The 27,101-nt window shown below is 43.2% G+C and overlaps 1 long non-coding RNA gene across 3 annotated transcripts in view; it reads right to left on the bottom strand.

The window, feature by feature from the left end:
• Positions 1 to 26,650, bottom strand: part of LOC142476778 (uncharacterized) — a 31,036-nt gene extending 4,386 nt beyond the window's left edge. The window contains exons 1-13 of one of the 3 annotated variants that reach the window (XR_012791976.1): positions 26,556 to 26,650; positions 26,063 to 26,458; positions 24,756 to 24,875; positions 22,503 to 22,606; positions 18,279 to 18,398; positions 17,163 to 17,258; positions 15,615 to 15,718; positions 14,389 to 14,508; positions 13,273 to 13,368; positions 11,725 to 11,828; positions 4,091 to 4,210; positions 3,007 to 3,104; positions 1,330 to 1,440 (exon numbers count right to left, since the gene is read on the bottom strand). This is a non-coding gene — a long non-coding RNA (uncharacterized LOC142476778). Of the gene's footprint in view, positions 1 to 1,329; positions 1,441 to 3,006; positions 3,105 to 4,090; positions 4,211 to 7,830; positions 7,942 to 11,724; positions 11,829 to 13,272; positions 13,369 to 14,388; positions 14,509 to 15,614; positions 15,719 to 17,162; positions 17,259 to 18,278; positions 18,399 to 22,502; positions 22,607 to 24,755; positions 24,876 to 26,062; positions 26,459 to 26,555 lie in introns of those variants that run through there. The other 2 variants (XR_012791977.1, XR_012791975.1) reach the window with 2 other exon arrangements.
• Positions 26,651 to 27,101: the final 451 nt, after the last annotated feature.

The following is a 27,101-nucleotide window of genomic DNA, read 5'->3' as shown; positions in this document are numbered from 1 at the left end:
AAAGGAGTCAAGTGCAGAAGGAGATTTGGGAAGAAGGAGAGAAGGGGGAAGGGACAGAAGGAATCTCCTTTTGGGTGGCATCCACCTTGCCTCTGAAGTAGTCAAATGCTTGAGGAGAAGTGAAGGAAGGATGGCAAGTGGGAGGAGAAGGTCAGTGGAGGGAGTCAAATACAGAGAAAAAAAACAGCGTAAATTAAATTTGAGTGTTGATGAGTGTGGAAAAAAGTAGTGTATTTAGCCCTAGAGAGCAGCTTTATACAGGACAGGAGACATTTTTACTGTAGAAAAATCAAACAAAGTGTGAGATTTCCTCTGTAGGTATTAAGAACAGCGAGTGGAAGTGTGATGAGTGTGTTTGGGAATTTAGCCAAAGGTGTGGGTTAGAGGGATGAGTGTGTCAGAGCCTATAGGGGGCATATAGATAGGAGGATAGCATTGTAAGAGTTAATAAGATTGTTAGTTTAAGCAGAAAGAAAGAGAGAGAAGAGAGAAGAGAGGTTAGAGTAGATGTCAGAGGAGAGTTTAATTAAGCAGAGGCAAATCAGTGGGACAGGTAAGATGCGGTGAGGGGAATGACTGATTGTGACTGATGAGAGCAGAAGAGGTTATGTACAACTAGAGCCTTGTTAGTAAGAGTGGACATTCCAGAGGGCACAGGAGAAGGGAAGAGAAAAGTAAGGAAAGGAATGTGGATTACATTAGATAGGTTAACACTCTTAGTAGGGAGGCCTGATGTGTATATGAGCCGGTCCAAGATTATAAGAGATATCCCCCAACATCAGCGAGCATAGAAGGAGACACAGAGATAGGTGTAGAGAGAGACAGAGATAGGGATATGTAGAGAGAGAAGGGCGTCAAGAGAATGAGACAGATAGGCGTAGAGAGAGGAGACATAGAGAGAGGGGGCTTTGAGAGGGGGGCGTAGAGAATGAGGGAAGGTGGAAGAGAATAGGATGTGCAGGAGTGCATTTCATTGAGCAGTGCAGAAATAGCTGCAATAGAGGTCTGTACAAATGGTGCTTTGTGTAGACACATGCAAAGGTAGGGGAAGGAAAGTGTATAGAACATGTGGATAAAAGCAGGAGTGTGGAAGTTAGAGAAATTAGAAAAGTTTTACAGAGGAGTGAGGAAACAGTAAACAGAAAGAACAAGAGAGAGGTTACATTGGGATGACGTGCTGTGGTAGAGAGAAATGCTAGGAGAGAGCCTCCAGATATTAGAGGACATGAATTGAGAGAGCAAATGTATAAATCAAAACCGGAGGGGGAGGTATAGCACGAAAGCTTGCACAGCAGTTGATGAAGATTATAGTCTTAAAGTTGCGTGTACCTGTCAGGGCACTCAAGAAGGTCAATGCTCACAAGTGCAGAGTTCATGAAGAAATGCTGAATCCAGTTCCCCTCCAATTTAATTTTAATATAACTTTTTCATTCTTCATTACTGCAAAAAGCAAACAAAACAAAACCACATTGCATTACTATTTTCAAAATGGATTGAATGACATATTCAACAGTAACTGTGTGATGCCAATATTGCCTTCTCACTCGTAGGCCAGTACGGTCAGGTACCCAGTACTGATAAAACAATAAGTGCCCGTACTAAGTACCAATATGAATTATAAGGAAATGTAAAATCTCCAGGTCTCTCTCCATCTCTGCAACAGATATATGGATAAGCCCATATTAAGGCATCACGTGACCGGAGCCGTCACTGACTGGGTATACGCAAAGATGCAGGGAGATGCAAAGAAAGGGAGGGAGAGAGACAGGGAGAAGATGGGAAACGGAGGGAGGCACGGATGGCAGGCCTCTCTCTTTCACTGGTGCATGCAAGGAGCTGGTCCCAACATCCACAAAGTGTGTGTGTATTATTGGTTGTGTTTTATGGCGGTAGGAGGATAGTGTGTATATTGTGTGTGTGTGGGAGTATTATATTGTGTGTAGGGTATTATAGTGTGTATATTATGTTGAGGTGCAGAGGAGAGTGTTAGATTGGGTATCTTGTGTTAGGGGGTATTGTGTATATTGTGTTTAAGACTATAATATTATTGGGGAGATTATTATTGAGGAGGTATTAAAGTGTGTATTGTGGGGAGTATTAGTGTATGTATTATTTGTGGGTGACAGATGCTGTGGGTAGGCCAAGAGTACGGGCCAGACTAAGGTGGAGACTTTCTGTACTCTGCATACAGGACTCTACATGCACTGCAGAGGTGAAATTCCCCCAACTCCAATTTGCTACACTCTCCAAGAGAGAATATTGTGATCAGAGGTGGAAGATGAGCAGGGTCACTGCCCAGGGAGTAGCCTGTCAGGGGGCATGGAAATCTCTTTTGGTGCGTATGTTGCCACGTGGCATTGATTGACCGGTCAATTAGCACTGCTTCCTATCACAGTGACATGATCCGGTGCTGTGATCGGTTGCAGCGCTGACCAAGGTGTGTTAGTGCAGCAATTTACAGGGAGGGAACAGAGGTTGTGGGTGACAGATGCTGGGGGTAGGCCAAGAGTACGGGCCAGAGCAAGGTGGAGATATTCTGTACTCTGCATGCCCATCCTGCATGCCCAGGACTCTGCATGCATGCCAGTGGCTGTGGGGTGTGTGTGTGTAGGTATGCCAAGTGTCAGTGTGCATAAGTAAGTGTGCTGTGTGTGTAAGTAAGTTTGCCTGTGTGGCAGGAGGTGTAGGGGGGTGGGGGGCGGGGGGCGGTTCAGCTGGAGGACTTTACCCAGCACAAAAGCACATAGATGCCTCTGATTATATCACCCCAAATGCTGATAATATCCTGCTGTAGATGCACTTTACAGAAGATGATACAGATGTCATCAGTGTTTGGTGGGTTCATTAAATCAATCCATCATATAATAGCCACACTATGCATATGATGTACTGAATCAGTAACACCAATCACAGGAAGACATCTCCATGGTAGGGGTAGTGTTGAAGTTAACAAAATATGTCCAGCACTGTGGTGTGGAGCCCATACATAATAATTGTGCACATTACCAGAACAACATATTGTCAACTGCATGATCATTTTGCTGCTTGTAGTGTATACTCTTGTCCTGTGCAGTGTTGTAGTAGATCCGTCTCTTCGGTGTTCACTGCAATAAAAGTAAGACATTGCATTAATATTACAGAAGTTTGGGGGCTGAAATCCCACTATGCTAATGACAGTTTCCCTTTGCATAAGATTCTTGTGATTATATCTCAATGATGATCAATAACAACTACATCATAACACAGCTGCTCTATACAGAATATGTATTTGCCATCAATGGTCATGGAGGCAATATGTCACACAATGTACATATATAGCAAGGATTATTTCTTCCTCTGGTGTATTATGATGGGAGGGTGAGATTCTGCATTATCAGCATCAGTAAATCTGTAGGAAACTGAGTGATATTCTATTTTTTAATGCAATATTAGGGTAAAATAAAGCTTGCTGTATCTATAGCCATGCTCTACCCATGATGTGCTGAATCAATGACTGCAGAGCGATTTAGAGTGGTAAACATGACTTGAACTCATCTCTGAATAGAGGGTAGCACAGTAGTGCAGAGTAGAAGGTGAATGTATCTCAAATGGAAACCCTTAGCAGCTGTGTGGGGAGTAGACAGTACAGACTGACCAAGTAAATAGTAAAAAGTAGTAACTTCAACATTACTTGGTTTTGTTCTCCACTCCTGTTTTTCTGTTCTTTAAATCACTAATACTGATGCCATATGTAACCTGTACTGAGAGTTATATACTCTACTGGCCTAGATCAAATTAAATGATGCAAACAGGATCCCTCCCACTCAAGATTCATATGATTGCACCACCTCAACCTTTCATAGCAATAACATAGAACTGCAGCAGTGCGCTACTGCACATGTTCTTGTTATGAATGGTAGTAGATGTGGTCCTTGGGTCAGTACTTCATACTGTAGCCACACTCTATTCATGATGTATTGAATCAACAAAAATCTGCATGGTACAGATCACAGGAAGGGGTGGAGTAGAGGTGAATATGTCCAATGCGAAACCCTTAGCAGCCGGATTTTTTGGAGTCAATAAAACGACAAATACTAAATGAGAAATATACACATTGCTTATCTGTCTCTGTGTAGTCATTTTCCTCCTCTTCAACTGTCCTTCAATTTTCTATTTTGCAAGAAAATTAACACATGGCTTCAATATTCACTTCTGTTCTGCAGTCTTTCCTCTTGAAATAAAAAAGTTAAGCATTGCATTATTATTATTATAATTATTATTGACGATACATACAATGAACCTTGCTCCAAACCATGTGATACAAAGCAAATCCACCTCCCTCCCACAGCTGTGCTCCTTCTAGAGCTTCTACCACACAAGTTATTCATGTCAGTGAAACTGTACTGCAGTCCCGGTCTGCACACAATCTACTGAATCAATGACATCACACTGTGTCACACAATGTCATGCTAACGACAGGAAACAATCTTTGTATATATCTTTGTATATATAATAATAATAATAATAATAAAAAAAATAAGACAGGACAGACACTCCTACATTGCAATCAATAGAAAATAACTGGGACAGGCACTTCAAGGATGCATACGGTCCCGGATAAACTGTAGCTACCTATACACGTGTGCCTTGTCTCTAGACTCTGCATATATCTCTATTTATATACCACCCATTGTGTACTCAGCGCTTTACAAGAGAGACCAAAAAGTACAGGAAATTATTATACAATAAGTTCAACAAACAAAAACAGACAATAGGAAAGTAAATCCCTGTCCTGGGTAGTTTACAATCTAAGAGAAATGTAAGGAGACTTACAGAGAGACAACAGGTGGGGGAACAAGTGCAGTAGATGACAATGCTTGTCCTTAATGGTGGGTACTTGTAGTATAAAGCACTTCTTGGGAACAATAGTTAGTGACTGAATGAGTGACAGTAGCAACGAGTAAAAGCTATTGAAATGCTTCATTTAAGTTGTGAATTTTAAGGTTGATCTTAAATGTGGGTGGAAGAGGGTATGTTGGCATATACTGAGTGTGTGTGAGTTTCACAGGTAAATTGATGGGAAAGGGTTTCAGGCAAGAGAGCGAGTGCGCAGTAGAGGTGTAAGAAGTATAATGGAGACAGCTATTAGTAGAGCTTAGGAGACGAGGAAGGGCATAACGAGACCAAAGATGATATGTAGGAAGGAGCAGATGAATAGAGAATAGTGTTGGACTGGGTCCTCAACTATAAAAAAATGGGTAACGGGTACCCGGCCAAAATGAAAGGTTCTACCCGGTCGGGTACACGGTTTGGCACTTACCTTCCGGGTGGCGGTGACATCTAGGATCAGCAGCAGTCCTGTGACGGTGGCAGCATCTGTGGTGTCTTCAGCCGGCGGGGGAGCTGCAGGCTCACAGACACAGCTTACCTGCTTCGGTGCTGTGGAAGTGATTCCTGCAGCTCCCCCCGCCAGGTGAAGACACCTCTGATGCTGCCAACATCAGAGGACTGCTGCTGCTGATCCTAGATGTCTTAGGAAAGGTAAGTATAAAAGATTATTTCCAGCTGCCCTGACATTACCCGACGCCGGGTATTACCCGGCCAAGTCCACTTCTCAGTGGCCGGTTTCGAGTAATGTCCGGGTAGCTGGAAATGTGTCGGGTAACGCCGGGTACTCGGTACACCACTAATAGAGAACCTTAACAAAAAGGTAAGGAGGAGAACTTTGTAGGTGATCTGAAACTTGATGGGAAGCAAGGAGAGGGATTTAAGGAGGAGGAGGAGATGAGCAGATACTGTTGTGGGAGAAAGGGAAATTATTCAAGCAGCAGAGTTTTGGATAGATTGCAAATGAGAAAGTTGTGAAGCAGGGAGCCCTGTTAGCAGTATGTTAACCCATACGATAAGGGCATGCATTGGCGTTTTAGCAGTAGATTGACAGAGAAAAGGGCAAATCTTGGAAATATTACAGAGAAAGAATCGACAAACTTTAGCCAGTGTCGTGAATGAAGATGGAAAGGGAAGAGTCAAATGTTACTCCTAGGCAATGTGCTTTCATGACAGGATGATGGTAGTACTGTTTACTGCGATGGAGAAAGGTGATATTAGGCCAGATTTAGGGGGAAATATGAGGAGCTCAGTTTTAGACATTAGGTTTAAGGCAGAAGAGTGTCATCCATGGAGGATATAGCCAGGAGGCGACCCGAAACTAGGAACTAAATTGCAGGAGTGACGGTAGGGTGGATAGGTGTGTGTATCATCTGCATAGAGATGATATCAAGGGCCAAAATAGTTGATAAGGTCAACTAGTGATAGTATGTAGTGAGAGAGGTCCCAGAACAGAGTCCTGAGGTATACCAACAGACAAAACAACAGGAGACAAAGACACGTTAGCAACAGAGATGGAGAATGTGTGATGGAGAAGTATGATGAAAACCAGGATATAAGTTTGCTGCGGATACGAAGAAAGAGTTTAGAATATGAATGAGAAGAGTGATTGACAGTATCAAAAGCAGAAGAGAGATCAAGCAGGATTAGTAAGTAAAATGGACCTTGGGAATTTTCTTTATGTACATAATTGGTTACATTGGGAAAGGCAGATTGTGAAGGGCCCAGAGGAGCATGTGATTTAAGAATGTTGATCAAACGGGAGATCACAAGACGTTCTAGCAATTAGGAGGCAAATGGTAGGACGGATACAGGGCGATAGTTAGAAATTCACACAAGGTCAAGGTTATTTTTGAGAATAGGGGTGACCACTGCATGCTTAAAAGGAAGAGTTGAAAGAGCCAAAGGATATGGAGGAATTGAAGATGTGGGTGAGAGTGAGAATATAGGATTGAGAGGGCATGTGGTAGAGGGAGAAGAGAAGATCAGGTTCCAGCTTTGTGACAGGAGAAAAGGAGTCAAGAGTGCAATGAGATCTAGATAGAAAAAGAGAGAGGGGGAAGGGAGAGAACGAATCTACTTGTGGATGGCATCCACCTTGCCTCAAGTGAGCAAAGGCTTGAGGAGAAATAAAGGATGGATGTTAAGTGGGAGGAGAAAGTCAGTGGTGGGACTCAAATACATAGAAGACAGTGTGAATGAAATTGGAGTGTTGATGAGTGAGGAAAAAGTAGTGTTTGACCTTAAAAAAAGGAGCAGAGTTTTACAGAACAGGACAAAGGTTTAGTGTAGAAAATCAGACTGTGAGATTTCCTCCATAGGTGTTAAGAGCAGCAGTGTGATGTGATGAAGTGTGATGAGAGCGTGCTTGTGAATTAAACCAATGCATGGGTTAGGCTGCGTCTATAGTAAGCACGCAACAGATGGCAAAGTTAGCGCATGCCTGTCGCTCCAGCAATCCCTGCACTGAGGTCCAAGGCGACGGGGAGGCCCTGCATCGCTCGCACGCACTGTGGACAACCAAGCGTGTGCCCATGATAATCACGGCCTTAGAGGGATGAGTGTGTCAGAGCCTAGAAGGGGCATATAGATGATGGAGGAGGAGGGAGGAGGAGATGATAGCATTGTAAGAGTTAACAAGATAGCTAGTTTAAGCAGAAAGTGAGGAGAGGTTAGAGATAAGGGTAGATGTCAGAGGAGAGAGTTCAATTAAGCTGAGGTATCGAGTAGGACAGGGGTGAGGGGAATGAGAAGTGGTGGATGATGAGAGCAGAAGAGGTCATGTACAAATAGACCATGTTAGTCGTAGAGCAGACATTCCAGAGGGCACGTGAGAAGGGAAGAGTAAAGTGAGACAAGGAATGTGGATTACATTAGATGGGTTAATACGCTTAGCAGGGAGGTGGAGAGAGAGGCAAGAGGCAGAGGGTGGTGTAGGGGTAGAGGAAGAGATGTTGCATGTACCTTGTCAGAACATTAAAGAACGTCAATTCACACTGGTGCAGAGTTGATGATGAAATGCTGAATCCAGTTCACGTCCAATTCAATTTTAACAGAACTTTTTCATTCTTCATACTGCAAAAAAAAATTAAAAAACAATGCATTACTATGTTCAAAATGGATTGAATTCCCCCACCAATGACTATGTGTTACCAATATATCCCTCTCAGTCCCACTGCAGCACATACTGTACCAGTGTGAAAGTAAGAAGGTACACAGTACCGGTAAAACAATACGTGCCGGTACTATGCACCATATGAATTATAAGGGGATGTAAATCTCCCAGTCTCTCTCCATATCCGCAACAGAGCGGGCTCCGGTCAGTGGCATGGATGCCCATATATGGGTATGCTCATATTTGGGCATCCCATGTCACTGACCGGAGCCGGCTCTGAGTATAGGGATATATGCGGAGACGCACAGGTGCAAGGAAATGGGAGGAGGCACGGTGAGAAACAGGGAGAGACCACAGGAAGATAGAGGGCAACAACTTCCACAAGGTACTTGTATGGGTATAATTGTTTGTATTTTGTGCAGAGGGGGTAATTTCAGATAAAATACAATTCTCCACCCTCTACGAAACAATTCCACTTTGTTCAGTAAGCCAGAAAGTCTTGGTCCCATGTGGACTGAATTTAATGCAAATAAGGTCCTTAATACACAAGTAAAGAATAAAGTTACTTATTCTCTACTGTAAGAAGTGCCACATTGCCCACTATTTGGGTCCTGTGCCCAGATTGTGACCATGCATGGCAGAGGTGAGATTCCCCCAACTCCAATTTGCTACACTCTCCAAGAGAGATAATTGTGATCAGAGGTGGAACTAGGGGAGGGTGTGAGCAGGGTCACTGCCCAGGGAGTAACCTGACTGGGGGCACGGAAATCTCATTTAGTGCATATGTTGCGGCACTGCATTGATTGACCGGTCAATCTGCACTGCTGCCTGTCACAGTGACATCCTGATCGGGCACTGTGATCAGCTATAGCACTGACCCAGGTGAGATAGTTCAGCACTTTACAAGGAGGGAACAGATGTTGTGGGTGACAGATGCTGGAGGTAGGCCAAGACTGTTGGCCAGAGTAACGTGGAGACTTACTGCACTCTGCATGCCCATCCTCTCCCTGACATCAGGGGAAGGAAGTGGCCCTGGGGTGTGTGTAGGTATGCCAGATGTCAGTGTATGCATAAGTAAGTATGCCTGTGTAGTGGGAGGTGTAGGGGCGTTAAGCTGGAGGACTTAAAACAGGCACAAAAGCACATAGATACCTCTGATTATACCGCACCAAATGCTGATAATATCATGCTGTAGCTGCACTTTACAGAAGATGATGCAGATGTCATCATTGGTTGGTGGGTTCATTAAATCAATCCATCATATCATAACCACACTGTGCATATGATGTACTGAATCAGTAACACCAGGAAGACATCTCCATGTTAGGAGTAGAGTTGAAGTTAACAGAATATGTCCAGCACTGTGGTGTGTAGCCCATAAATAATAATTGTGCACATTACCAGAACAACATACTGTCAACTGCAAGATCATTTTGCTGCTTGTAGCGTATGCTCATCCTGTACAGTGTTGTAGTAGATCCGTCTCTTCAGTGTTCACTGCAACAAAAGTAAGACATTGCATTAATATTACAGACGTTTGGGGGCTGAAATCTCACTTCGCTGCGGACAATTTCCCTTTGCATAAGATTCTTGTGATTATGTCAATGATGATCAATAACTGCATCATAACACAGCCGCTCTATACAGAAGATGTACTTGCTCTCATTGGTCATTGAGGTAATACGTCACACAATGTACAGATATAGCAAGGATTATTTCTCCCACTTGTGCATTATGGCATTATGATGGGAAATGTTGTGAGATTCTGCATTATCAGCATCACTGAATCTTTTGGAAATTAAGTGATATTCTATGTTTTAATGCAATATTATGGGTGATCAGCCGGTAAAATAATAATAGCTTGCTGTATCTGTAGCCATGCTCTACCCATGATGTGCTGAACCAATGACTGCAGAGAGATTCAGAGTGCTAAACATGACTGGAACGCATCTCTGAATAATGGGCAGCAAAGCAGTGCAGAATAGGAGGTGAAAGTATTTAAAATGGAAGATCCTTAGCAGCTGTGTGGAGAGTAGACAGTACAGACTGACCAAGTAAATGGTAAAAGGAGTAACTTCAACATTACTTGGCTTTGTTCTCCACATTGAAGCTTTCCTCCTCTTTAAATCACTAATACTGATGCCATGTGTAACCTGTACTGAGAGTTATATAATCTACTGGCCTAGATGAAACCATATGATGCAAACAGGATCCATCCCACTCCAGATTCATAGAATTGAACCACCTCAACCTTTCATAACAATCACATAGAACTGCAGCTGTGCGCTACTGCACATGTTCTTGTTATGAATGGTAGTAGATGTGGTCCTTGGGTCTTTACTTCATACTGTAGCCACACTCTACTCATGATGTATTGAATCAACGAAAACTTGCATGGTTCAGATCACAGGAAGGGGTAGAGTAGAGATGAAAATATTCAATGTGAAACCCGTAGCAGCCGGATTGTGTGGAGTCAATAAAACGACAAATACTAAATGGTAAATGAGAAATATACACATTGCTTATCTGTCTCTGTGTAGTAATTTTCCTTCTCTTCAACTGTCCTTCAAATTTTCTCTTTTGCAAGAAAAGGAACACATGGCTTCAATATTCACTTCTGTTCTGCAGTCATCCCTCCTGAAATAAAAGTTAAGCATTGCATTGTTATTATGATAATACATACAATAAACCTTGCTCCAAACCATTTGATGCAAAGCAAATCCACCTCCCACCCACAGCTGTGCTCCTTCTAGAGCATGCATGTCAAACTCCAGTCCTCGAGGGTCCCAAACAGGCCAGGTTTTCAGTAGGGATATCCTGAAAACCTGGCCTGTTTGCGGCCCTCGAGGACTGGAGTTTGACATCCTTGTTCTTGAGCTTCTACCACGCAAGTCATCCATGTGAGTGACACTGTACTGCAGTCCTGGTCTGCACACAATCTACTGAATCAATGACATCACACTGTAAAGGCAATCTACAAGATGTATTAGTTGTCCACACTTCCGAAATGTTACTTTTATGTCCAAATCACTTATTCCCATGACCTGATATTTGTATTTGTTATTTATAGGATTGTCACAAAGAGTTGATGAGGTCACCAAATGATAGTATGTAGAGAGAAAGAGAGATCTCAGAACAGAGCCCTGATGTATACCCACAGACAGATCAATAGAAGACGAAGACATGTTAGCAACAGAGATGGAGAATGTGTGACAGGAAAGTTATGATGAAAACCAGGATAGAACTGTGTTACGGATACCAAGAGAGAGTTTAGAATATGAAGGAGGAGAGTGATTGAGAGCATCAAACGCAGCAGATAGATCAAGTAGGATTAGTAGGGAAAAGTGACCTTGGGAATTTGCTTTAAGCACAGTCTGTAGAACGAGCTGTACGAAAGGCAGGTTGTAAAGGATCCAGGAGGGAATGTGATTTAAGAATGTTGACATTCTAGCAATTAGGAGACAAACAGCAGGAGGGATACAGGGCGGTAGTTAGTAAGGCACATAGGGTGTAGGTTGTTTCTGAGAAAAGGGTGACCACTACAGGCTTAAAGTAAGAGGGTAAAGAGCCAGAGAATAGGGAGGAATTGAAGATGTGGGTGAGAGTGGGGACTAAGAGATGCAGTAAGGTGTGAGGGGATACGATCTAGAGGGCATGGGTTAATACGCTTAGCAGGGAGGTGGAGAGAGAGAGGCAAGAGGCAGAGAGTGGTGCAGGGGTTGAGGAAGAGATGTTGCATGTACCTTATCAGAACATTAAAGAACATCAATTCACACTGGTGCAGAGTTGATGATGAATCCAGTTCACCTCCAATTCAATTTTAACAGAAATGTTTCATTCTTCATTACTGAAAAAAAAGAAAAGTAAAAAACATTTCATTACTATTTTCAAAATGGATTGAATTCCCCCAACAATGACTATGTGTTACCAATATATCCCTCTCAGTCCCACTGCAGCATATACTGTACCAGTGTGAAAGTAGGAAGGTACACAGTACCGGTAAAACAATACGTGCCGGTACTATGCACCATATGAATTATAAGGGGATGTAAATCTCCCAGTCTCTCTCCATATCCGCAACAGAGCGGGCTCCGGTCAGTGGCATGGATGCCCATATATGGGTATGCTCATATTTGGGCATCCCATGTCACTGACCGGAGCCGGCTCTGAGTATAGGGATATATGCGGAGACGCAGAGGTGCAAGGAAATGGGAGGAGGGACGGTGAGAAACAGGGAGAGACCACAGGAAGATAGAGGGCAACAACTTCCACAAGGTACTTGTATGGGTATAATTGTTTGTATTTTGTGCAGAGGGGGTAATTTCAGATAAAATACAATTCTCCACCCTCTACGAAACAATTCCACTTTGTTCAGTAAGCCAGAAAGTCTTGGTCCCATGTGGACTGAATTTAATGCAAATAAGGTCCTTAATACACAAGTAAAGAATAAAGTTACTTATTCTCTACTGTAAGAAGTGCCACATTGCCCACTATTTGGGTCCTGTGCCCAGATTGTGACCATGCATGGCAGAGGTGAGATTCCCCCAACTCCAATTTGCTACACTCTCCAAGAGAGATAATTGTGATCAGAGGTGGAACTAGGGGAGGGTGTGAGCAGGGTCACTGCCCAGGGAGTAACCTGACTGGGGGCACGGAAATCTCATTTAGTGCATATGTTGCGGCACTGCATTGATTGACCGGTCAATCTGCACTGCTGCCTGTCACAGTGACATCCTGATCGGGCACTGTGACCAGCTATAGCACTGACCCAGGTGAGATAGTTCAGCACTTTACAAGGAGGGAACAGATGTTGTGGGTGACAGATGCTGGAGGTAGGCCAAGACTGTTGGCCAGAGTAACGTGGAGACTTACTGCACTCTGCATGCCCATCCTCTCCCTGACATCAGGGGAAGGAAGTGGCCCTGGGGTGTGTGTAGGTATGCCAGATGTCAGTGTATGCATAAGTAAGTATGCCTGTGTAGTGGGAGGTGTAGGGGCGTTAAGCTGGAGGACTTAAAACAGGCACAAAAGCACATAGATACCTCTGATTATACCGCACCAAATGCTGATAATATCATGCTGTAGCTGCACTTTACAGAAGATGATGCAGATGTCATCATTGGTTGGTGGGTTCATTAAATCAATCCATCATATCATAACCACACTGTGCATATGATGTACTGAATCAGTAACACCAGGAAGACATCTCCATGTTAGGAGTAGAGTTGAAGTTAACAGAATATGTCCAGCACTGTGGTGTGTAGCCCATAAATAATAATTGTGCACATTACCAGAACAACATACTGTCAACTGCAAGATCATTTTGCTGCTTGTAGCGTATGCTCATCCTGTACAGTGTTGTAGTAGATCCGTCTCTTCAGTGTTCACTGCAACAAAAGTAAGACATTGCATTAATATTACAGACGTTTGGGGGCTGAAATCTCACTTCGCTGCGGACAATTTCCCTTTGCATAAGATTCTTGTGATTATGTCAATGATGATCAATAACTGCATCATAACACAGCCGCTCTATACAGAAGATGTACTTGCTCTCATTGGTCATTGAGGTAATACGTCACACAATGTACAGATATAGCAAGGATTATTTCTCCCACTTGTGCATTATGGCATTATGATGGGAAATGTTGTGAGATTCTGCATTATCAGCATCACTGAATCTTTTGGAAATTAAGTGATATTCTATGTTTTAATGCAATATTATGGGTGATCAGCCGGTAAAATAATAATAGCTTGCTGTATCTGTAGCCATGCTCTACCCATGATGTGCTGAACCAATGACTGCAGAGAGATTCAGAGTGCTAAACATGACTGGAACGCATCTCTGAATAATGGGCAGCAAAGCAGTGCAGAATAGGAGGTGAAAGTATTTAAAATGGAAGATCCTTAGCAGCTGTGTGGAGAGTAGACAGTACAGACTGACCAAGTAAATGGTAAAAGGAGTAACTTCAACATTACTTGGCTTTGTTCTCCACATTGAAGCTTTCCTCCTCTTTAAATCACTAATACTGATGCCATGTGTAACCTGTACTGAGAGTTATATAATCTACTGGCCTAGATGAAACCATATGATGCAAACAGGATCCATCCCACTCCAGATTCATAGAATTGAACCACCTCAACCTTTCATAACAATCACATAGAACTGCAGCTGTGCGCTACTGCACATGTTCTTGTTATGAATGGTAGTAGATGTGGTCCTTGGGTCTTTACTTCATACTGTAGCCACACTCTACTCATGATGTATTGAATCAACGAAAACTTGCATGGTTCAGATCACAGGAAGGGGTAGAGTAGAGATGAAAATATTCAATGTGAAACCCGTAGCAGCCGGATTGTGTGGAGTCAATAAAACGACAAATACTAAATGGTAAATGAGAAATATACACATTGCTTATCTGTCTCTGTGTAGTAATTTTCCTTCTCTTCAACTGTCCTTCAAATTTTCTCTTTTGCAAGAAAAGGAACACATGGCTTCAATATTCACTTCTGTTCTGCAGTCATCCCTCCTGAAATAAAAGTTAAGCATTGCATTGTTATTATGATAATACATACAATAAACCTTGCTCCAAACCATTTGATGCAAAGCAAATCCACCTCCCACCCACAGCTGTGCTCCTTCTAGAGCATGCATGTCAAACTCCAGTCCTCGAGGGTCCCAAACAGGCCAGGTTTTCAGTAGGGATATCCTGAAAACCTGGCCTGTTTGCTGCCCTCGAGGACTGGAGTTTGACATCCTTGTTCTTGAGCTTCTACCACGCAAGTCATCCATGTGAGTGACACTGTACTGCAGTCCTGGTCTGCACACAATCTACTGAATCAATGACATCACACTGTAAAGGCAATCTACAAGATGTATTAGTTGTCCACACTTCCGAAATGTTACTTTTATGTCCAAATCACTTATTCCCATGACCTGATATTTGTATTTGTTATTTATAGGATTGTCACAAAGAGTTGATGAGGTCACCAAATGATAGTATGTAGAGAGAAAGAGAGATCTCAGAACAGAGCCCTGATGTATACCCACAGACAGATCAATAGAAGACGAAGACATGTTAGCAACAGAGATGGAGAATGTGTGACAGGAAAGTTATGATGAAAACCAGGATAGAACTGTGTTACGGATACCAAGAGAGAGTTTAGAATATGAAGGAGGAGAGTGATTGAGAGCATCAAACGCAGCAGATAGATCAAGTAGGATTAGTAGGGAAAAGTGACCTTGGGAATTTGCTTTAAGCACAGTCTGTAGAACGAGCTGTACGAAAGGCAGGTTGTAAAGGATCCAGGAGGGAATGTGATTTAAGAATGTTGACATTCTAGCAATTAGGAGACAAACAGCAGGAGGGATACAGGGCGGTAGTTAGTAAGGCACATAGGGTGTAGGTTGTTTCTGAGAAAAGGGTGACCACTACAGGCTTAAAGTAAGAGGGTAAAGAGCCAGAGAATAGGGAGGAATTGAAGATGTGGGTGAGAGTGGGGACTAAGAGATGCAGTAAGGTGTGAGGGGATACGATCTAGAGGGCATGGGTTAATACGCTTAGCAGGGAGGTGGAGAGAGAGAGGCAAGAGGCAGAGAGTGGTGCAGGGGTTGAGGAAGAGATGTTGCATGTACCTTATCAGAACATTAAAGAACATCAATTCACACTGGTGCAGAGTTGATGATGAATCCAGTTCACCTCCAATTCAATTTTAACAGAAATGTTTCATTCTTCATTACTGAAAAAAAAGAAAAGTAAAAAACATTTCATTACTATTTTCAAAATGGATTGAATTCCCCCAACAATGACTATGTGTTACCAATATATCCCTCTCAGTCCCACTGCAGCATATACTGTACCAGTGTGAAAGTAGGAAGGTACACAGTACCGGTAAAACAATACGTGCCGGTACTATGCACCATATGAATTATAAGGGGATGTAAATCTCCCAGTCTCTCTCCATATCCGCAACAGAGCGGGCTCCGGTCAGTGGCATGGATGCCCATATATGGGTATGCTCATATTTGGGCATCCCATGTCACTGACCGGAGCCGGCTCTGAGTATAGGGATATATGCGGAGACGCAGAGGTGCAAGGAAATGGGAGGAGGGACGGTGAGAAACAGGGAGAGACCACAGGAAGATAGAGGGCAACAACTTCCACAAGGTACTTGTATGGGTATAATTGTTTGTATTTTGTGCAGAGGGGGTAATTTCAGATAAAATACAATTCTCCACCCTCTACGAAACAATTCCACTTTGTTCAGTAAGCCAGAAAGTCTTGGTCCCATGTGGACTGAATTTAATGCAAATAAGGTCCTTAATACACAAGTAAAGAATAAAGTTACTTATTCTCTACTGTAAGAAGTGCCACATTGCCCACTATTTGGGTCCTGTGCCCAGATTGTGACCATGCATGGCAGAGGTGAGATTCCCCCAACTCCAATTTGCTACACTCTCCAAGAGAGATAATTGTGATCAGAGGTGGAACTAGGGGAGGGTGTGAGCAGGGTCACTGCCCAGGGAGTAACCTGACTGGGGGCACGGAAATCTCATTTAGTGCATATGTTGCGGCACTGCATTGATTGACCGGTCAATCTGCACTGCTGCCTGTCACAGTGACATCCTGATCGGGCACTGTGACCAGCTATAGCACTGACCCAGGTGAGATAGTTCAGCACTTTACAAGGAGGGAACAGATGTTGTGGGTGACAGATGCTGGAGGTAGGCCAAGACTGTTGGCCAGAGTAACGTGGAGACTTACTGCACTCTGCATGCCCATCCTCTCCCTGACATCAGGGGAAGGAAGTGGCCCTGGGGTGTGTGTAGGTATGCCAGATGTCAGTGTATGCATAAGTAAGTATGCCTGTGTAGTGGGAGGTGTAGGGGCGTTAAGCTGGAGGACTTAAAACAGGCACAAAAGCACATAGATACCTCTGATTATACCGCACCAAATGCTGATAATATCATGCTGTAGCTGCACTTTACAGAAGATGATGCAGATGTCATCATTGGTTGGTGGGTTCATTAAATCAATCCATCATATCATAACCACACTGTGCATATGATGTACTGAATCAGTAACACCAGGAAGACATCTCCATGTTAGGAGTAGAGTTGAAGTTAACAGAATATGTCCAGCACTGTGGTGTGTAGCCCATAAATAATAATTGTGCACATTACCAGAACAACATACTGTCAACTGCAAGATCATTTTGCTGCTTGTAGCGTATGCTCATCCTGTACAGTGTTGTAGTAGATCCGTCTCTTCAGTGTTCACTGCAACAAAAGTAAGACATTGCATTAATATTACAGACGTTTGGGGGCTGAAATCTCACTTCGCTGCGGACAATTTCCCTTTGCATAAGATTCTTGTGATTATGTCAATGATGATCAATAACTGCATCATAACACAGCCGCTCTATACAGAAGATGTACTTGCTCTCATTGGTCATTGAGGTAATACGTCACACAATGTACAGATATAGCAAGGATTATTTCTCCCACTTGTGCATTATGGCATTATGATGGGAAATGTTGTGAGATTCTGCATTATCAGCATCACTGAATCTTTTGGAAATTAAGTGATATTCTATGTTTTAATGCAATATTATGGGTGATCAGCCGGTAAAATAATAATAGCTTGCTGTATCTGTAGCCATGCTCTACCCATGATGTGCTGAACCAATGACTGCAGAGAGATTCAGAGTGCTAAACATGACTGGAACGCATCTCTGAATAATGGGCAGCAAAGCAGTGCAGAATAGGAGGTGAAAGTATTTAAAATGGAAGATCCTTAGCAGCTGTGTGGAGAGTAGACAGTACAGACTGACCAAGTAAATGGTAAAAGGAGTAACTTCAACATTACTTGGCTTTGTTCTCCACATTGAAGCTTTCCTCCTCTTTAAATCACTAATACTGATGCCATGTGTAACCTGTACTGAGAGTTATATAATCTACTGGCCTAGATGAAACCATATGATGCAAACAGGATCCATCCCACTCCAGATTCATAGAATTGAACCACCTCAACCTTTCATAACAATCACATAGAACTGCAGCTGTGCGCTACTGCACATGTTCTTGTTATGAATGGTAGTAGATGTGGTCCTTGGGTCTTTACTTCATACTGTAGCCACCCTCTACTCATGATGTATTGAATCAACGAAAACTTGCATGGTTCAGATCACAGGAAGGGGTAGAGTAGAGATGAAAATATTCAATGTGAAACCCGTAGCAGCCGGATTGTGTGGAGTCAATAAAACGACAAATACTAAATGGTAAATGAGAAATATACACATTGCTTATCTGTCTCTGTGTAGTAATTTTCCTTCTCTTCAACTGTCCTTCAAATTTTCTCTTTTGCAAGAAAAGGAACACATGGCTTCAATATTCACTTCTGTTCTGCAGTCATCCCTCCTGAAATAAAAGTTAAGCATTGCATTGTTATTATGATAATACATACAATAAACCTTGCTCCAAACCATTTGATGCAAAGCAAATCCACCTCCCACCCACAGCTGTGCTCCTTCTAGAGCATGCATGTCAAACTCCAGTCCTCGAGGGTCCCAAACAGGCCAGGTTTTCAGTAGGGATATCCTGAAAACCTGGCCTGTTTGCTGCCCTCGAGGACTGGAGTTTGACATCCTTGTTCTTGAGCTTCTACCACGCAAGTCATCCATGTGAGTGACACTGTACTGCAGTCCTGGTCTGCACACAATCTACTGAATCAATGACATCACACTGTAAAGGCAATCTACAAGATGTATTAGTTGTCCACACTTCCGAAATGTTACTTTTATGTCCAAATCACTTATTCCCATGACCTGATATTTGTATTTGTTATTTATAGGATTGTCACAAAGAGTTGATGAGGTCACCAAATGATAGTATGTAGAGAGAAAGAGAGATCTCAGAACAGAGCCCTGATGTATACCCACAGACAGATCAATAGAAGACGAAGACATGTTAGCAACAGAGATGGAGAATGTGTGACAGGAAAGTTATGATGAAAACCAGGATAGAACTGTGTTACGGTTACCAAGAGAGAGTTTAGAATATGAAGGAGGAGAGTGATTGAGAGCATCAAACGCAGCAGATAGATCAAGTAGGATTAGTAGGGAAAAGTGACCTTGGGAATTTGCTTTAAGCACAGTCTGTAGAACGAGCTGTACGAAAGGCAGGTTGTAAAGGATCCAGGAGGGAATGTGATTTAAGAATGTTGACATTCTAGCAATTAGGAGACAAACAGCAGGAGGGATACAGGGCGGTAGTTAGTAAGGCACATAGGGTGTAGGTTGTTTCTGAGAAAAGGGTGACCACTACAGGCTTAAAGTAAGAGGGTAAAGAGCCAGAGAATAGGGAGGAATTGAAGATGTGGGTGAGAGTGGGGACTAAGAGATGCAGTAAGGTGTGAGGGGATACGATCTAGAGGGCATGTGGTAGAGGGAGAAGAGAAGATGATTAGCTTCCAGCTCTGTAAGAGAAGAAAAGGAGTCAAATGCAGAAGGAGAATTAGGTAGAAGGAGAGAAGGGGGAAGGGACAGAAGGAATCTCCTTGTGGGTGGCATCCACCTTGCCTCTGAAGTAGTCAAATGCTTGAGGAGAAGTGAAGGAAGGATGGCAAGTGTGAGAAGAAGGTTAGTGGAGGGAGTCAAATACAGGGGAAAAAAGACAGCGTAAATTAAATTTGTGTGTTGATGAATATGGAAAAAAAGTAGTGTGGTTTGGCCCCAGAGAGCAGCTTTATACAGGACTGGAGACATTTTTACTGTAGAAAAATCAAACATCAAGTGTGAGATTTCCTTCATAGGCATTAAGAACAGCGAGTGGAAGTGTGATGAACATGTTTGGGAATTTAGCCAAGGGTGTGGTTTAGAGGGACGAGTGTGTCAGAGCTTGAAGGGGCATATAGAGGATAGCATTGTAAGAGTTAATAAGATTGTCAGTTTAAGCAGAAAGAGAGAGAGAGAGCAGAGAGGTTAGAGTAGATGTCAGAGGAGAGTTTAATTAAGCAGAGGAAAATCAGTGGGACAGGTAAGATGGGGTGAGGGGAATGACTGATTGTGAATGATGAGAGCAGAAGAGGTCATGTACAACTAGACCCTTGTTAGTAAGAGTGGACATTCCAGAGGGCACAGGAGAAGGGAAGAGAAAAGTAAGGAAAGGAATGTGGATTACATTAGATAGGTTAACACTCTTAGCAGGGAGGCAGAGGCAGGGAGGCCCGATGTGTATATGAGCAGGTTCAAGATTATAAGAGATATCCCACACATCAGCAAACATAGAAGGAGACACAGAGATAGGTGTAGAGAGAGACAGAGATAGCTCTATGTAGAGAGAGAGGGACGTAGAGAGAATGAGACAGATAGGCGCAGAGAGAGGGGGCGCAGAGAGAGGAGGCGCCAAAAGAGGGGGCGCAGAGAGAGGGGGCACAGAGAATAGGATATTAAAGAGTGCTTTTCATTGAGCAGTGCAGAAATAGCTGCAATAGAGGTCTGTACAAATGGTGCAGTGTGTAGACACATGCAAAGGTAGGGGAAGGAAAGAGAACATGTGGATAAAAGCAGGAGTGTGGAAGTTAGAGAAATTAGAAAAGTTTAACAGAGGAGTGAGGAAACAGCAAGCAGAGAGAACAAGAGAGAGGTTACACTGGCGACACACTTTATCGCAGTGCGGCCAGATCCGCAAGCCGGGAGATTTCCCGGCTTGCTAGTGGCCGCCCCTCGGTGTGCCGCGCGTCATAGACGCGCGGTCACGCGTCTTCGGGAGCCTGCGCCCCCTGCACGCGCGTCCAGGGCTCCCCGAGGGAGCCCTGGTGTCCCGCGATCTGCGGGACGGCGGCAGGGGGTTCCGGGGGACCCGGCGGACCCGGCAGCGGGAGGGAGAGCGCCCCGATCGGAGGGCGCTCTTCCGCTGCTTCGGCGCGCGCCCGTCACACTCGGGCGCGCGCCAGGCTACTGCTGCGGCACAGAACGGGCAAATGCTCTAATAAACTGTGCCGCAGCAGTACATTGGGATGACGTTCTGTGGTAGAGAGAAAATGCTAGGAGAGAGCTTTCAAATATTAGAGGACATGACTTGAGGGAGCAAATGTATAAATCAAAACCTGAGGGGGAGGTATAGCACGAAAGCTTGCACAGCAGATTATAGTCTTAAAGTTGCGTGTACCTGTCAGGGCATTCAAGAAGGTAAATTCTCACAAGTGCAGAGTTCATGATGAAATGCTGAATCCAGTTCCCCTCCAATTTAATTTTAATATAACTTATCCATTCTTCATTACTGCAAAAAGCAAACAAAACAAAACCACATTGCATTACTATTTTCAAAATGGATTGAATGGCATATTCAACAGTGACTGTGTGATGCCAATATTCCCCACTCACTCGTAGTGAAGCACTTATTGTACTAGTGTTGAAAGTAGGCCGGTAGAGTCAGGTACGCAGTACTGATAAAACAATAAGTGCGCGTCGTAAGTACCAGCTCCGCAACAGTGCGGGCATCACATTAGTGACGTGGATGAACATATATGGATAAGCCCATATTAAGGCATCACGTGACCAGAGCCGTCACTGACTGGGTATACGTAAAGACGCAGGGAGATGCAAGGAAAGGGAGGGAGAGAGACAGGGAGAAGATGGGAAACGGAGGGAGGCACGGATGGAGAGAGGGAGTTCTTCCGAGCTTCTGCTGGCCTCTCTCTTTCACTGGTGCATGCCGGGAGCTGGTCCCAACATCCACAAAGTGTGTGTGTATTATTGGTTGTATTTTATGGGGGTAGGAGGGTAGTGTGTATATTGTGTGTGTGGGAGTATTATATTGTGTGTAGAGGTGCAGAGGAGAGTACTAGATTGTGTATCTTGTGTAAGGGTGTTGTGTATATTGTGTTTGGAGCTATAATATTATTGGAGAGATTAGTATTGAGGAGGTATTATAGTGTGTATTGTGGGGAGTATTAGTGTGTGTATTGTTTGTGGGTGACAGATGCTGGGGTATGCAGCAATCCCTGCACTGAGGTCCGAGGCGGCTCTGCATCGCTCGCACGCACTGTGGATGACCAAGCATGTGCCCATGATAATCATGGCCTTAGAGGGATGAGTGTGTCAGAGCCTAGAAGGGGCATATAAATATATAATGGAGGAGGGAGGAGGGAGGAGGAGGGAGGAGGAGGAGATGATAGCATTGTAAAAGTTAACAAGATAGTTAGTTTAAGCAGAAAGTGAGGAGAGGTTAGAGATAAGGGTAGATGTCAGAGGAGAGAGTTCAATTAAGCTGAGGTATCTAGTAGGACAGGGGTGAGGGGAATGAGAAGTGGTGGATGATGAGAGCAGAAGAGGTCATGTACAAATAGACCTTGTTAGTCAGAGAGCAGACATTCCAGAGGGCACGTGAGAAGTGAAGAGTAAAGTGAGACATGGAATGTGGATTACATTAGATGGGTTAATACGCTTAGCAGGGAGGTGGAGAGAGAGAGGCAAGAGGCAGAGAGTGGTGTAGGGGTTGAGGAAGAGATGTTGCATGTACCTTATCAGAACATTAAAGAACATCAATTCACACTGGTGCAGAGTTGATGATGATTCCAGTTCACCTCCAATTCAATTTTAACAGAACTTTTTCATTCTTCATTACTGCAAAAAAAAAAAGTATAAAACATTGCATTACTATTTTCAAAATGGATTGAATTCCCCCAACAATAACTATGTGTTACCAATATATCCCTCTCAGTCCCACTGCAGCACATACTGTACCAGTGTGAAAGTAGGAAGGTACACAGTAACGGTAAAACAATACGTGCCGGTACTATGCACCATATGAATTATAAGGGGATGTAAATCTCCCAGTCTCTCTCCATATCCGCAACAGAGTGGGCTCTGGTCAGTGGCATGGATGCCCATGTATGGATATGCTCATATTTGGGCATCCCATGTCACTGACCGGAGCCGGCTCTGAGTATAGGGATATATGCGGAGACGCAGAGGTGCAAGGAAATGGGAGGAGGCACGGTGAGAAACAGGGAGAGACCACAGGAAGATAGAGGGCAACAACTTCCACAAGGTACATGTATGTGTATAATTGTTTGTATTTTGTGCAGAGGGGGTAATTTCAGATAAAATACAATTCTCCACCCTCTACGAAATAATTCCACTTTGTTCAGTAAGCCAGAAAGTCTTGGTCCCATGGGGACTGAATTTTAATGCAAATAAGGTCCTTAATACACAAGTAAAGAATATAGTTACTTATTCTCTACTGTAAAAAGTGCCACATTGCCCACTATTTGGGTCCTGTGCCCAGATTGTGACCATGCATGGCAGAGGTGAGATTCCACCAACACCAATTTGCTACACTCTCCAAGAGAGATAATTGTGGTCAGAGGTGGAACTAGGGGAGGGGGTGAGCAGGGTCACTGCCCAGGGAGTAACCTGACAGGGGGCACGGAAATCTCATTTAGTGCATATGGTGCGGCACTGCATTGATTGACCGGTCAATCTGCACTGCTGCCTGTCACAGTGACATCATGATCGGGCACTGTGATCAGCTATAGCACTGACCCAGGTGAGATAGTTCAGCACTTTACAAGGAGGGAACAGATGTTGTGGGTGACAGATGCTGGGGGTAGGCCAAGACTGTTGGCCAGAGTAACGTGGAGACTTACTGCACTCTGCATGCCCATCCTCTCCCTGACATCAGGGGAAGGAAGTGGCCCTGGGGTGTGTGTAGGTATGCCAGATGTCAGTGTATGCATAAGTAAGTATGTCTGTGTAGTGGGAGGTGTAGGGGCGTTAAGCTGGAGGACTTAAAACAGGCACACATCTCACTTCGCTGCGGACAATTTCCCTTTGCATAAGATTCTTGTGATTATGTCAATGATGATCAATAACTGCATCATAACACAGCCGCTCTATACAGAAGATGTACTTGCTATCAATGGTCATGGAGGTAATACGTCACACAATGTACAGATATAGCAAGGATTATTTCTTCCTCTGGTGCATTATGGCATTATGATGGGAAATGTTGTGAGATTCTGCATTATCAGCATCACTGAATCTTTTGGAAATTAAGTGATATTCTATGTTTTAATGCAATATTATGGGTGATCAGCCGGTAAAATAATAATAGCTTGCTGTATCTGTAGCCATGCTCTACCCATGATGTGCTGAATCAATGACTGCAGAGAGATTCAGAGTGGTAAACATGACTGGAACGCATTTCTAAATAATGGGCAGCAAAGCAGTGCAGAATAGGAGGTGAAAGTATTTAAAATGGAAGACCCTTAGCAGCTGTGTGGGGAGTAGACAGTACAGACTGACCAAGTAAATGGTAAAAGGAGTAACTTCAACATTACTTGGCTTTGTACTCCACATTGAAGCTTTCCTCCTCTTTACATCACTAATACTGATGCCATGTGTAACCTGTACTGAGAGTTATATAATCTACTGGCCTAGATGAAACCATGTGATGCAAACAGGATCCATCCCACTCCAGATTCATAGAATTGAACCACCTCAACCTTTCATAACAATCACATAGAACTGCAGCTGTGCGCTACTGCACATGTTCTTGTTATGAATGGTAGTAGATGTGGTCCTTGGGTCTTTACTTCATACTGTAGCCACACTCTACTCATGATGTATTGAATCAATGAAAACTTGCATGGTTCAGATCACAGGAAGGGGTAGAGTAGAGATGAAAATGTTCAATGTGAAACCCGTAGCAGCTGGATTGTGTGGAGTCAATAAAACGACAAATACTAAATGGTAAATGAGAAATATACACATTGCTTATCTGTCTCTGTGTAGTAATTTTCATTCTGTTCAACTGTCCTTCAAATTTTCTCTTTTGCAAGAAAAGGAACACATGGCTTCAATATTCACTTCTGTTCTGCAGTCATCCCTCCTGAAATAAAAGTTAAGCATTGCATTGTTATTATGATAATACATACAATAAACCTTGCTCCAAACCATTTGATGCAAAGCAAATCCACCTCCCACCCACAGCTGTGCTCCGTCTAGAGCATGCATGTCAAACTCCAGTCCTCGAGGGTCCCAAACAGGCCAGGTTTTCAGTAGGGATATCCTGAAAACCTGGCCTGTTTGCTGCCCTCGAGGACTGGAGTTTGACATCCTTGTTCTTGAGCTTCTACCACGCAAGTCATCCATGTGAGTGACACTGTACTGCAGTCCTGGTCTGCACACAATCTACTGAATCAATGACATCACACTGTAAAGGCAATCTACAAGATGTATTAGTTGTCCACACTTCCGAAATGTTACTTTTATGTCCAAATCACTTATTCCCATGACCTGATATTTGTATTTGTTATTTATAGGATTTTCACATGTATTACTACTGTGAAATGCTATATACATTAATAGTGCTATATAAATAAATACATACACATTTATATATAATAATAATAACAGCATGTTCTTTTAAAGCGCTGCTAGTTTTACGTAGCGCTATACAGAGACATTTTGCAGACACAAGTCCCTGCCCCATAGAGCTTACAATCTATGACATTGGTGCCTGAGGCACAGAGGATATGAAGTGACTTGCCCAAGGTCACACACACACAAATATATATACATAAATATATACATATATACACACACACACACACACACACACACACACACATATATATGAAAACTAACACAGAAAAAAAGAATCCCCTGAATAGCACTCTAACATACACAAATTGTATCAATAAAGGTTTATTAATCACATACACATAAATGGTTAAAATGAGGAGCAGTGGTGACCTACAAAGCTGTTATAAACTGAACCTTAAGGTGTGGGGAAAAATGCTACACTGCAGTAATAAGTCAAAGTGTGTAAATAAAGTGTAGAGGCAAGAAATATATGGAAATGAGAACACTCAGACCGGCCGGTCAAGTACTACCTAAGTTGAAGCCCCCTGTGTGAAGTGCTTGTATGAAACTAGTGTATAACTAACAAGCAAGGAAATGAATAAGTTAATTATATAAGTTAGTAATATGATCCAAGCCTATAGATATGAAACACACAGATGAGCAAAAAATTGGCAGATATAACTAACAAGCCAAAATAGGTAGCAAAAGTACTTAGACCAGTCCTGAGTGTACAGCAAAGTGTCCAGCAGAGTGATAGCATATATCCACAGCTTAACTGCTCGTAGGTACAGGGAGAGTGAGTCTCAGCACATGCTCCCAGGGTTGCTTGGAGCACAGACTGCAATATTCAGCGGAGAGAAGGAGAAACAGCTGAGATCACCACCACATCCTAGATGAGACAGACAAGTCCTGACATGCATGTTTCACCACTTGCTTGTCCGGGGGCTTAACATATAGACAGTTGATAGATGTATTTGAAGTTGCATATTCTGTGCCGTGGATTAATCAGTATACTGAAAGCAACTGAAGATGGTACAGTAGCTGTGATAGGTTGGCCTCATAGCTCCTCCTTCAATGGAGGAATCGTCTCACAGAGCACTTAAATCTCTAAATGCCCAAAGAAAAAAATAAGCATGCAGTACTTAAAGTGAAAGTAAAATGAGAAATGAAATAAAATAAACACACACATTGAAAAATCACTCACCCGACTGAGAGCGCCTTCTACAGAGCGCTGTACCACTGCTCAGCTAGCAGCTAAAACTGTCTCATTTTCCCACCATTGAAGTTTACACATGTCCACGCCCCACTCTAACAAGACGCTGTGTACGGAAGCTCGCAGGAGACAAACTAGTGAGAGAAGGTGTAGCTGCTAGCCACACTCCACGAGGTGCATTGTGGGAAATGTAGTTCTTTGCCTGCTAGCTTCTCTGACTGGTTACTGATCAGGTGATGTCACTAGGGGCGGGATTAGTGTGTTGCAATGTAACGGCCCGGCTGTATGATTGTCACAGAAGGGGGGAGCCTGAGAATGTCACGGATTTAATTACACATGTAATGATGTAATAACACAGCCATGAACTAAGTCAGTATACATATGGTCATGTGATATTTATAATGCATTTATTAACATTATTGTGTGGATTTGGGCTGAATTAAATTTGTATGGGATTGTCACTTTAATATCACAGTACCACTACTGTTTTAACACTTATAATGACCTCCTGATTACAGATTATTAGGGACAGACTTA

This window comes from Ascaphus truei, unplaced genomic scaffold (genome assembly GCF_040206685.1).
Source record: "Ascaphus truei isolate aAscTru1 unplaced genomic scaffold, aAscTru1.hap1 HAP1_SCAFFOLD_1728, whole genome shotgun sequence".
Lineage (NCBI taxonomy): Eukaryota > Metazoa > Chordata > Amphibia > Anura > Ascaphidae > Ascaphus > Ascaphus truei.
Note: the sequence above shows the minus strand (reverse complement) of the source record. Positions and strands in the feature narration are given on the sequence as shown.